The sequence below is a fragment of the Eptatretus burgeri genome, chromosome 4 (genome assembly GCF_056783735.1).
Source record: "Eptatretus burgeri isolate ZD-2024b chromosome 4, Ebu_testis_v1, whole genome shotgun sequence".
Classification (NCBI taxonomy): Eukaryota; Metazoa; Chordata; class Myxini; order Myxiniformes; family Myxinidae; genus Eptatretus; species Eptatretus burgeri.
In genome coordinates this window covers 42,031,554-42,044,273 of record NC_140964.1, presented here as the reverse complement: position 1 = coordinate 42,044,273, position 12,720 = coordinate 42,031,554, and the positions used below count along the sequence as shown (strand labels likewise).

The window sequence follows — 12,720 nt, the reverse complement described above, 5'->3', positions numbered from 1 at the left end:
GCAAGTTTAACCTATGAACTCTCAAACTTTCCCAGCAGACAGAAATAGTTACCAGGAATTCTCTCATAAGCGGTAACAGGTGCATCGTGACTAATGGAGGATGAAGAAGCTGAGATACAAGACATCTGCATGACCATTGATGAAGTGAGAAATGTGCAATTGCCAATTACAAGAGGATGTACAGGGTGAGTCATTCATCCCAGGACACGGTTTTACCTGTTTTATACAAGATTTGTTTATATCATGTATTTATACTGGGTTTTTTTTTCAGATAATACGAGTAATGCATCACACCAAGATGGCAGACACCAGTCCATTCATAGTTGAAGAGAAGCTGGTGGCAGTGGTGTGGTACCATGAGAGGAGAAACACAAACAAGATGATGAAACTGGTGCAAGAAGACTTCGAGGAGCGTTTTGGAAAGCCAGCACTGTCAAAATGAAATCTTTCAGCTTTGGGTAAAAACAAAAAAGGCACAGTAAATGGACTGGTGTCTGCCATCTTGGTTTCATGTATTACTTGTATTACCTGGAACCCCCCCCCCCGCCACGCCAAAAAAAAAACCCAGTACAAACAAATATTGTATAAGCAGCTAAAACCGTGTCCTGGGACTTATGATTCACAGTGTAGATGTTAAATCGGTTTAACTTAATTGTAAAAGTCAGGTGAATATATTGTAGATGAGTTGAGGAAGCAAATTTTGGGAACTAGTACAAATAGAATGTTAATTTTATCTATCTATAATTCCAGCAATCTCTGTGTCTGTCTGTCTGTGTGTCTGTCTGTCTGTCTGTCTGTGACCGCTGTTTCTCGACAACCACTGGTCCGATCCAATTGAAACTTGCCAGGTATATTGCTGAGGACCTGTGGATGTGCCTTTAAGGTTTGATATTAATCGGACAAGTGATCCCCAAGTTATGGCCATTTATTTACCAAACCAATGACAGGACACGGTGCTATGACATCACGATTGACATCACAATTGTTATTTTTTTTGCACGTATGGGTATGCACGTATGGGCACACACGTATGAGCACGCACGTACAGGCATGTGAGAGCGAAGGAACGGCCTGTGTGGTTGTTGTTTCTGGCACGCAGTTTGAAGTTTTGTTTTTTTGCACGTACGGGCACGCACTAGTATTGTTAATTATGATTTGTACATTCAATAAGAAACCACACTCCTCCCTCTTGTATGTGCACTGCCCCGTCTGGTGCGACCCAAGCCCGTGTGTGTAATAAACCAATGGCCCTTTACATTAATTATATTAAAGGAAGAGGCATGCAGTGCTTCAGGGTTTTGATATTCCAATTAAATGTTATTGTGAAAGGGACGACAGTGTGCATGGGGGGTTACGGTTACCAGACAGAAGACCTTGTGACTTGCGAGTATGACGTCGGAACCAGGTGGGGAGGAACGACTGCGTAATCAGAGCTGAACTAAAGGCTCGGCATGAGAGACAGCACTTTTTGGGGCAAAAGGGGGGAAGCTGCAGGTGTCGGGTGGAGTCGACAGCTACGCGAGTAGGCACGAGAAAGAGGAGGACCGGTTTGTGCGTTTTTGGGGGTAAAAGGGTAAAGATGAAAATGTTGCGAAGCTGAAATCAAAGGGGAAATACGATGAAAGCCAGCACAGATCCAGGGTGCTCCAGATGAAACGACATGACATTTAGTAAAAAAAAACAACTAACTTTTCATGATCTGTACGACAAGAGAGATGTTTGTCTGTCTCTGTGTCGCCATTTTTCTCGGATATGGCCGAACGGATATTCGTTAAACTCTCAAGAGGTTCATCAGTGATTGTCGGGAGTGTTTTAGGCCAAAAAATCCCCCCCAAAATAGAAAATTTAGACAGGGAAAAGTTGGATTTTTGGGGGGGATTTTTTTTTTTTTTTAATCACTCTATCGTGCTGAAGCCTTGCCTCTAAGTGTCCAACAGGATTAGAACAGGTACCCCCGTCAGTACTGTATAAACATTGTTTGTCCTTGGTGCTACAGAGAGGAATGTCACAAGTTTTGATTTAATGAATGTCACAAGATTTGATTTGTCACAAGTCACAAGATTACAGAGAGGAATGTCACAAACATATCTGAAAGGATATGTTTAAAAGGGCTGACATGATGGCCAAGACATACGCACACTTGCCTCGAAGCTGTCTAGCAAGGGGTTCGAATCCCGACCCAGCTGTAAACTGTCCTCCCGGTGTTTCACAGGCAGGGTGATTCATCAATGTGTGTGCCGTCTCTCGGATGGATGACAAACTGGGTGTCACGTCTGCCGGAATTACTTGGTGGATGTTAAAAATCCCATGGTGTCCTTCGTGATGAATAGGTGAGCTATCGACGGCACCATGGCCAAATTCAAAATACCTGCCCTAACCTTCGTCGAATGTCAGGCCTGCGTGGTCAGTCGGCTCATGAAAGATTTGGCCCAAGCTTCCCCCGGCCAATCTTACAAGAACGTGGGAATAAATGTGGTCGTTCAAGAAGAAGAAGAAGAAGAAGAAGAAGAAGAAGAAGAAGAAGAAGAGTAAGAAGGATATGTTCACTATAAGCACCATTCTGCTTAAGCATAGAACATGTACGTATACATGTTACCCATAACTTTCCCCCCAAAGTGTCTTGGCTAATACAGCATGTGCATTGCTGGATCATGGTTTTCCCATGGTCTTCACAATTCTGGAAGAAAAGGTCACATGGATTGAGGTCCAGGCTCATCAGTGGTCAGGGAGGTCTTCGTAAGGAAAACATTTTTCGATGACGTGCCTGTGGTACCCAGTCAGGCAGGTCATGGGCACAAAAACTCTGACCCCCCTCCTCACCCCCCCACGAGGGAGAGATTACTTACGATTTTTGCCTGTACAGGTGGTACAGCGCAAGTGGTGTAGTGACCTCTGCTGGAGACAGAGGGGGTTACTAGCCACAACACCATATTTGCCCCACCTCCCCCAATATCACCCCCTCTCCCTCCCAGACCGCTCAAAGAGGGAACGAGTGTTTCTTGTTTGTTCAAATTGGCAGAATTGCAACACAAGCAACAGCAATTTTCAGGACCAAGCTGTACATGTCGTGGATACAAGCCTTCCTCTTTATCAACTGAATATTAAAGACATGCCACGTGTGAAGTATGACTACCTGTCAAAACTCTAAAAGAAATAAAAACTACAATGTTGATGTCGTTTCACTGCAAGAAACTCACATTAAAGATGCAGTAAATGTCACCCGCTACCATGTTGATGGTGTCAACCTCATTTCACCTGTCCACCAACCTCAGCACATGGCATTGCTACCTCCATCAAGCAAAGTGTAACGAACGGACTTCAGCATTTTAAGAAGAGGCCCGTAGTGTGGACGATTCTGTGGTCAGCAAGGGTAAGAATAAGAAACCTAACGATAACCATTGTCTATGAGACACCATATTTGGTGTGGCCACTTCCAGCACTGCCATACAAACAACACCCAGAAAACCATGTTGGTCACTTTAATAGTCATCACATACAAGAGGGATATAGGGGAAATAATGAAGTGCACAAACAGTTGACACTATGTGCCTCCTTTGAAGAGTGATAGCTCATCTGTGCCGCTAAGGCCTAAGTCACATTTGCTACGGCGGCCGTGGGGTCTCCAAAATCTATGGCCACTAGCAATTATACGGCGGCCGCAGTATTTCCACGGTCACACAAGGTAGCAGTCACATGTGTTTTTATTTTTAGGGGAGTCGCACGGCATATTTAGAAATTGTGGAGACCGAAAACGTGGGGTTGCCGTACGGTCTTTGATTTGATGTCGCACGGTGACCTTAAGGGGGCCCCGCGGCGGCCATAGAATTTTCAAGGCAGACGCAAGGTCACCTCAAGGTTCCCGCAAGGCGACCGCAGGGGTCCCTAAGGTGAACGTGCGGCCAGACGGACGGCAACGAGTGGGTTCATTTTTTTTTTTTTTTTTACCAGTTTTTTTTTTTTTGGCTTGTCGAATTGCTACGGCGAACGTAGAAATGAAAAAAGTAATAACTCCGCATTATAATTCCACGGCGACCCCTACGGCCTGTACAAGATAGCCAAACGGCGTAGGGCCACCCTGAGGCCACCGCAGAAACTCTGCGGCCGCCGCACGTTTCTGTCCATTCAGAGGGCGTACGGCCACCGTATCCTCGCCTTAGAGCAAATGTGACTGGGCCTAACCGCTAAGCCTTTAGCGGTTAGGGTGGTGGCTTGGGATCCTAGGGTCCTGAGTTCGAACCCCGTTTCCACTGAATTAACACCAGGGGGTTGACTCAGCCTGTCATCCTTCCGAGGATGGTGAAATGAGCACCAGTGTACTGGTAATAGGGGCACTGCATCAACGGCAGAGCTGTGTCCCTAAGGCCTAAGTCACATTTGCCACGGCGGCCGTGGGGGCTCCAAAATCTACGGCCACTAGCAATTATACGGCGGCCGCAGGATTTCCAGTCACACAATGTTGCAGTCACATATGTTTTTATTTTTCCGGGAGCCGCACGGCGTATTTATATATTGTGGAGACCGAAAGCGTGGGGGTGCTGTACGGTCTTTGATTTGATGTCGCACGGTGACCTTAGGGCGTTCCTGCGGCGGCCATAGAATTTTCAAGGCAGACGCAAGGTGCCTGCAGGGGGACCGCAGGGGGGCCCTATGGAGAACGTGCGGCCAGACGGACGGTAACGAGTGGGTTCTTTTTTTGTCTTTTTTTTTACCAGTTCTTTTGTTTCGGCTTGTCGAATTGCTACGGTGAACGTAGAAATGAAAAAAGTTATAACTCCACGCTATAATTCCACGGCGACCCTATGGCCTGTAAAATATAGCCATACGGCGTAGGGCCACCCTGAGGCCACCTCAGAAACTCTGCGGCCGCCGCACGTTTCTGTCAATTCAGAGGGTGTACGGCCGCCGTAGAGCAAATGTGACTTAGGCCTAAGTAACCAGACACTTTCCACTCCAGTAGGTGGAACAAGGAATACAACCTGACCTCTGCTTTGTCCCACCAGGTGCAAACAGATGCCCCATGCACCCATCACAAAAGATCCTTTGCGATTTTACACGTATGCCCAACACTGCCCAGCCATAGTCCATATTGGAAATGAGGTGCCATTGATCACCTCGATGGAACCAAAAGCCTCGGTGGAGCTTTAGCAATGCGGATTGCTTCATATATACCACAGAAATAAAGTAGAACAGCACTAGTGGAGTGCACACCTCTGCTAGGCTTAACAGTTTATGTTTTGTATTTCACCGATAGGCCAGATCTGAACCAAAACCTAATCGGCTTGTTCTTGTCACCGAACCAACTCGTCCACCAGTTTTGTCATAATCCATGCACAACGTTTTGAGATATCGTGTTATATATATCGTTCTTGGCTCCATTTCTCAATGCTGAAGAATCACTTTAAAACTTTTAAAACTCTCGCATATGAACACTGTCGAACTCAATAAAATCTGGAAGTTTAGCATGACTGAAGCGGTCTTATCCACCACCCTTATACACAGTAATACGACGACGTTGAGTCGCATTTTAGGAGATGGAGGGTTTATTGATAACCAAAGAAAGCAGCTTCAATCGGCATTGTCCACAGCCATGTCGACGGTCTCTTCTTCACCCCAATACGCACCCTCTCGCATGCCACGCCCTTTCATGCTATACATCGATATACTGCATCTGGCATGGTTCTTGGAAGTATTTTGAAGGCGGGTTGTGTTCTACAGTATACAAGTATATAATTCAATAAAGGTCGAAGGAATTTTAAGGGTGTATAAATAAATTTGGGGTTTTACTGCCATTTTACCCAGTGTCTATTGCGCAGCGTTTCTCAACCTTTTTACCCTTGTGGAACCCTTGAAATAGTTTTCATGTCTCAGGGAACCCCTGCATAAAAATTATTATATACCATTATTAATATCTAGCTATTTTATATTTTTATCGTAGTTCACGTGGTAAATATAATATTTTTTTTTCAGATACCTGGTTTAAGGAAAAAATGACCCCCTTTTTGTCAAATTTATTGGCAATGAAAAAAAAACAAAACATACTGCTCGTTTATGAGACCTCACACCGAGGTTTTAACTCACAAAAAAAATTAATCTTTTTTAAATAAAAAAAAAACACCTCATGTAACTTGATCAACAAAACTTAAACAAATAAAGCTGAAGCAATAAAGGTAAACAGAAGAACTAACTTTGAGAGAGAGAGAGAGAGACTTCGCGCGAGGAAGCACAGAGAAGATAGATGGACACCGTGCATGCGTCCCGTACTTGAGTCAGTCACTCAATGACGCACGAATCCGCCGCGTACAGGACGTCCACTAATGCTTCAGTCACATTTGGCTCGGCGGCCGTCGGGTCTAAAAAAAAAAAAAAAAATCGACGGCCACTAGCAATTATAGGGCAGCCAAAGTATTTCCACGGTCACACAATGCAGCAGTCACATATGTTTTTATTTTTCGGGTTTCCGAACCTTGACCGAAGCCAATACCTGCAGAGCCGAGCAGCCGCATGGCTGAGGAAGTCGCCATTGCAAGGCTTCTTCATCTTCTTCTTCTTTTCCTCTTCTGCTTCTTCCTCTTCTTCGTCTTCCTCTTCTTCTTCTTCCTCTTCTTCTTCTTCCTCCTCTTCTTCTTCTTCCTCTTCTTCTTCTTCCTCTTCTTCTTCTTCCTCTTCCATTTTTCTTCACCCGGCGGCCTGATTCAGCATTGTCTTGTAAAACAAGTAATCTATAATCATGTACATTTTTCTCCTCATTGAAAATTAATTAGTTCGGCGAAATGCGACCCAGAAACGATAAAAATGTTATCGGACAAAAAATTAACGGACATTATGGGACTAAAAAAAAAATCGAGTTATTGAAATCGAGTTAACTGGTCCGATAACGATAAATGGAAGTTAACTTCCGATAATTCTCTGTTATCGGATTATCGCTTTTGTGCCCAACACTGGTGGCAAACACCTATACTCCGATCTCTAGCGGAAGCGCACGGTCGACGCAGACTGCCACGGAGGCCGTACGTAGGACGCACGGCGGGCGTAGGGGAACCGTGCGTCGACCCTGCGTTGCCCGCAGGTCGTCACACAGACCGCAAGGCCACCGTACGTTGAACACAGGGACGCCTTAGGACTACCCTATGGCGACCGTAGAAATAGTGCGGCCGCCGTAATTTTTTGGGGGTTGGCAAAATTCATTTTTCATCGATAAGAGCCTATGGCAGCCGCACGAATAACGCAAGCCCACCGTACGCCCTATGTACGGTCGACGTGGAACACATCAACGTTATGGCTACGGCTTGTCGAATTGCTACGGCCAACCTAGAAATGAAAAAAGTTATAAATCCGCACTACAATTCCACAGAGACCCCCTACGGCCTGTAAAAGATAGCCATACGGCGTAGGGCCACCCTGAGGCCACCTCAGAAACTCTGGCCGCCGCACGTTTCTGTCAATTCAGGGGCGGTACGGCCGCCGTATCCTAGCCGTAGACCAAATGTGACTCATGCTTAACCAGTGAGGGCGGTTTCAAACTGGCGCCATATAGACATCGTTAAATACATTCCCTATGGTTGTTATAATTGTAAATAATATGAGGTTGAAGCCTCTATTATAATAACCAAGGAGTTTCCAACAATATGCCGTACGTGTACAGTAAAATTACGAATATTAAATCAAACAAAAACTACTCAAAAATACATAAGCCTATTTATTAGTTTCTCGCGGAACCCCTAGCGACCTCTTGCGCAACCCTAGGGTTCCGGGGAACCCCGGTTGAGAAACACTGGTCTATTGCATGACCTGATGTAACACATTACATTAGTTATTCATGCCTGTTGCTTGTGTCCTTTATAACATCTTTAAAAACAGTAAGTTCCCTGTTTGGAATGATTTTCAATTTTTTTTGACCGTCAGGCAAGCAGGCAAAGTAAAAATATGATCTCACTCCTCTCCGCACACGTGTGGTCGGGAAGAAGTAAGATTCAAAATACTGTACGTCAAACGGTAAACTTGTCTTCTATTCCTATTCATATTCTGATTCGTGTTCAAAATATAACATTCAATTTTTATAACTTGTTCCTCCATCATAAACTGACGATCATAAACTGATAAGATGGACAGACGGACGGACATGAACCAATTGCTTAACCCCACTTTTTGCTTTGTGTGCTCAGGGTAAAGATGCCATGAGATGGTCGAGAGGCTCGACTTCATACATTCCGATTAAAAAGCAAGGAAACTGCTCCATACTCTCAGGCTTGTCAATACCAAACACCAAAGGATACAGGTAATGCCATAACTCATCTACCTCTCCTCAATTACAAAATGGATTCTATAAAGCTGATCAGATGCAAAGTCAAAAAACAACTCACTAACACAATCTCTACATCCCCAGACTCATCCCCTTTCTCATCTGCATAAACAAGAGATGAAATTGATGCAGCGCATTCTTCCATCAAGGCTGGCCAAGCAACCTGGCAAGCTATTTACCCTGAGGTTGAGACTGCTTAGTATCCTGATAGACTCTTATCCAGTGCATTGGTGATACACCACCATTTTGGGAAGAGACAAAGGCCATTGCCATCCTCAAATCAGGGAAACCATCTGATGATGCCCTATGGTACCAACTAATATCACTCCTATGTACAGAGTGCTGTCCCTTTCCGTCTCTGTCTGTCTGTCTGTCTGTCTGTCTGTCTGTCTGTCTGTCTCTCTCTCACTTCATGAAGGTGAGGATACAGCATCCTGGATCTAGGGGATCTCTGGGTCGCTCCCTGGGAGATCGATTGGCCGTCTCCGTGCTGCGGGCTTGTTTGAGAGAACTGTTCAGGGCTATACAAAAACAACAACAACTCCTGTGTACAACATCTAAGCTATTGGAATGACTTCTCTTGGCCTGTATTATACCGATTGTGGAGCCCTCCCTCGAAAAAGCAAGCTGGTTTCAGACCAGGCAGAATCTTGTGCTGAACAAGTAGTGGTGTTAACCACACATATTGTGATCAGCTTCAAGTGTGTTCTCATGACTAGTTCTATGTTTCTAGCCCTTTCAAGTGGAGCTAGAGGGAGAGGGAGACGACTTACGATTTTTGCCTGTACAGGTGGTACAGTGCAAGTGGTGTACTAACCTCTGCTAGAGACAGAGGGGGTTACTAGTCACAACAACACCATATTTGCCCCCACCTCCCCCAATATCACCCCTCTCCCTCCCAGACTGCTCAAAGAGGGAACGAGTGTTTGTTGTTTGTTCAAATTGGCAGAATTGTAATACTACCAACAGCAAGCCTATGATACAGTCCAGAGAGAGGAACTGCTAATGAAAGCACTCAAACTTCACTGCTGCTGACCCACAAAATTTGCACACCTTCATTGGGTAATATTTGCCCATTCTTCTGCACAAAACTGTTCAAGCTCAGTCAAGTTGCATGGGAAGCATCGATGGACAGCAATCTTTAAGTCATGCTCCAGATTTTCGATGGGATTTAGGTTGATGCTCTGACTGGGCCACTCAAGGACATTTATCTTTTTGTTCCTTGGCCACTCCAGTGTAGCTTTGGCTGTGTGCTTCGGGTCGATGTCATGCTAAAAGGTGAACTTCCATCCCAATTTCAGTTTTCTTACAGAAGACAGCAGATTTTCTCTTGGATTTTTCTGTATTTTGCTCCATCCATTTTCCCTTCCATGCTGACAAGTGCTCCAGTCCCTGCTGATGAGAAACATCCCCATAACATGATGCTGCCACACCATGCTTCACAGATGGTGTTCTTTTGGCGATTAAATAATTCTCGTATCCAGATCTGGATTCAGATCTTCACCAAAATCGAATCAATTCGTCCTCGTCACACACACAACATGTCCACCAAGTCTCATCCGAATGCGTCTACAACTTTTTGAGATATTGTGCTATATATCATTTTTGGCCCAATCCCTCAATGGTGAAGAATCACTCGGGCAGTAATAAGCCTGGTGTTGGTTGACCCCGGTTAGGGTGGCTGCCTTGGGATCTTATAGGGTCTTGAGTTTGAGCCCCTGTCGTGCTGTTCCATAACACCAGGTGAGTTGATTCAGCCTGTCATCGTCCTGAGGTCGGCAAAATGAGTACGTACCAGCTTATTGGAAACCGGGGGCACTGCATCAGCGGCACAGCTGCACTCCCAGCAATGATGCAACCAGCAGCCACAGGCTGCATACAAAATGATGATAATGTCTCTGCATTACCTTCTTTGTTCTCAACACACTGTGGAAATGTGTGTTAGAGACAGACAGACAGAGATAAAATAGTGCTATTAAAACACAACACAAGCATTTTATCATCGAACTAGGAGAGGGTACCCAGCGTTGCCGGGCAACACCGGGTCCTGCCTCTCACCCGAGCCCTACCCCTTCCCCTCCCTCCGTTAGTTACCAAGTGTAATTGCTTGTATTGTGTTCCGTTTCACGTTTCTTGTACAGAGCTCGCTCAGTGGCTTTAAGGAGGGATCGCTCAGCGGAGCATCCACCAAAACATACTGAGTAGCGCGGTCGGCTGACCGTGCAAGGTATTGCGAGGCCGTTAGCCCTCATCTTTCTTCTGATTATCTCATCTTCATCAGGTTGTGTGTGTGTGTGTGTGTGTGTGTGTGTGTGTGTGTGTGTGTGTGTGTGTGTGTGTGTGTGTGTGTGTGTGTGTGTGTGTGTGACGGTGCCTGTACTTACCTACGTTAAGAGTGTAGAAGATATATCTGATAAGTCTGAATGTGTCCACTTCTGTAAGTTGCTTGCTTTTTTGTTGTCGCACCACACAAATTCCTCACTATCCCTGCTTGCATTCAATAATAAATCCATTCACTGTGCCACATACTTTTCCTCACCTGCCTGCAATAAATGCTTTTTGTATAAATGTTCCCAGCTCATTTTCGTCTTTTCCTTCATTGATCCAGCATAGTCCATATCCTAGCCGGGACTCTATTTTCCAACGGTCCATTCTTCCAGTCGGTACGTCCTTTGGCAGTGTCGCTCGGCTGCATCTGACCCGGTAAGGTGACCCAGTTCGGACAAGGCGTACCGAGGGCGTGTTCCCTGGTAATTTGGTCATGTGATTATTTTAGGTAACCGGTTAAACCTTAGATGGAGGACCCTAGGTCACTTGGTTGAGTTATTGGCCTTCACGGTCGATTTACAACCCGCCGTGTCATGGAGTTATCCATGTGCAATGGCCTGCAATTCCGGAGTCTGGTGGGAACCTGAGATAGCGTTCCCCCCTCGTGGTCTTCTCGCCCCAACCCCGGGCCACAATATATTTAGAACCACAAATGATAGAAAGATGCCCTTTGGTTTATATGATGCAGAAACTGATATAGTTTTGTGCACACCATCAATACACTTCAACGTGAGCTCTGTTTGTCACGCGCAGGACATCAAGATGGTACACGAGTTCTTGCCATGTTCGGCTCAGCATGTTTGCATACACCTGTGAACTGAGAACGAAGATCCTGCAGGTTTGCCACCTTGGAGTTGCAGACGACATCTTTGACAAACCCCAACAGAAAAAAAATCAAGGAGGGGATATGTCTGGTGATCGTGGGGGACAGGATGTTGGTCTCGTCTCGATAAACTATTTGACGCACTGAACTTTCTCCTGTGGAGTCGCCATTTTATTTCACATTAAATCGCCAGACCTTCAAATAAAGAAAACTTTATGAGTTTCTGTATTAAAAAAAATAAAGGGTATCGTTATATTGTTTATAGTAATACATATATATGAATATACTGTATATTAACAACCAAATTTGTGCAGGTCTTTTTGGAACACCCTGTATCATGATATCTCAAAAAGTTATGCACGGATTCGGACGAAACTTGGTGGACAGGTTGGGTGCGTGACGACGACTAATTGATTCGATTTTGGTGAAGATCCGAATCTGGATCTGGATATGAGAATTTTGTATTTTTTAAAAACAATTCTTCACCATTGAGAGATGGGGTCAAAAACGATATACAGGATAATATTTCATAAAGTTGTGGACGAGTTATGACAAAACTTGGTGGATGAGTTGGGAAGGTGACAACAACCAGCCAATTAGATTTTGGTTCAGATCCGGATCCAGATACAGCTACAGCCTATCAATGGAATACAAAGCATGAACTGCTCAGCCTGGCAGAGGTGTACACTCCACCGAGTACCGTTCTAGTTAATTTGTTCTCCAACGTTTTCCAGCTTTATTCAAACTATTAAGTAACTTTTCTGCCGTCACGAGCCATCGCTCATCCCGTTGATGTCACCGAGACCAGATTGAAGCTGAAGGACGTAACTGAGACAGGCTGGGACACCAAGGTACTCATCAGGTATAACTGACATTCGTTGTTTGTTAGATATGGATGAGAGCCTGCACGAAGCCATACTTAGACCACAACAAGAAGTATGAATTCTGCATCCTATCCTACCAAGGTATAATTTTTGGGCCCACCCAAAACAACGCAACACGACCCAACTAGAGACGAAAAGTGGAAAAGGTTCAGGTACGATAGGTTGATCATAGATACCTGTACGTGCTCCTGACCTTCATGGTTTGAATGGGCCAGGTTAAGTGGAAAATAGCAAGATACAATCATACAGAAGTTTCTTCAGTTCTGCTTCACTTCCAAAAATAACTGCACCATAGACAGTCAAGGAAAAGAGACAAAGGAAGATAATATGAGATAAAACAAAGAAAGACTTGCACTGTATGTCGTCAGCAAGTAATATTGGAAGGT

General features: G+C 44.9%; 1 protein-coding gene and 1 long non-coding RNA gene across 4 annotated transcripts in view; one reads left to right on the top strand and one right to left on the bottom strand.

Annotated features, from left to right (window-relative positions):
- LOC147027882 (sorting nexin-2-like) overlaps positions 1-12,720 on the bottom strand; it is a 249,288-nt gene that overhangs the window by 51,283 nt on the left and 185,285 nt on the right. The window lies entirely within an intron of this gene.
- LOC147027885 (uncharacterized) lies at positions 6,488-11,784 on the top strand. 2 transcript variants are annotated; one of them, XR_015057317.1, is made up of 3 exons: positions 6,488-6,714; positions 8,163-8,275; positions 11,381-11,784. It is a non-coding gene; the product is annotated as an uncharacterized LOC147027885 (long non-coding RNA). The 2 variants fall into 2 exon arrangements; XR_015057318.1 differs by lacking the exon at positions 6,488-6,714 and adding an exon at positions 6,865-7,007.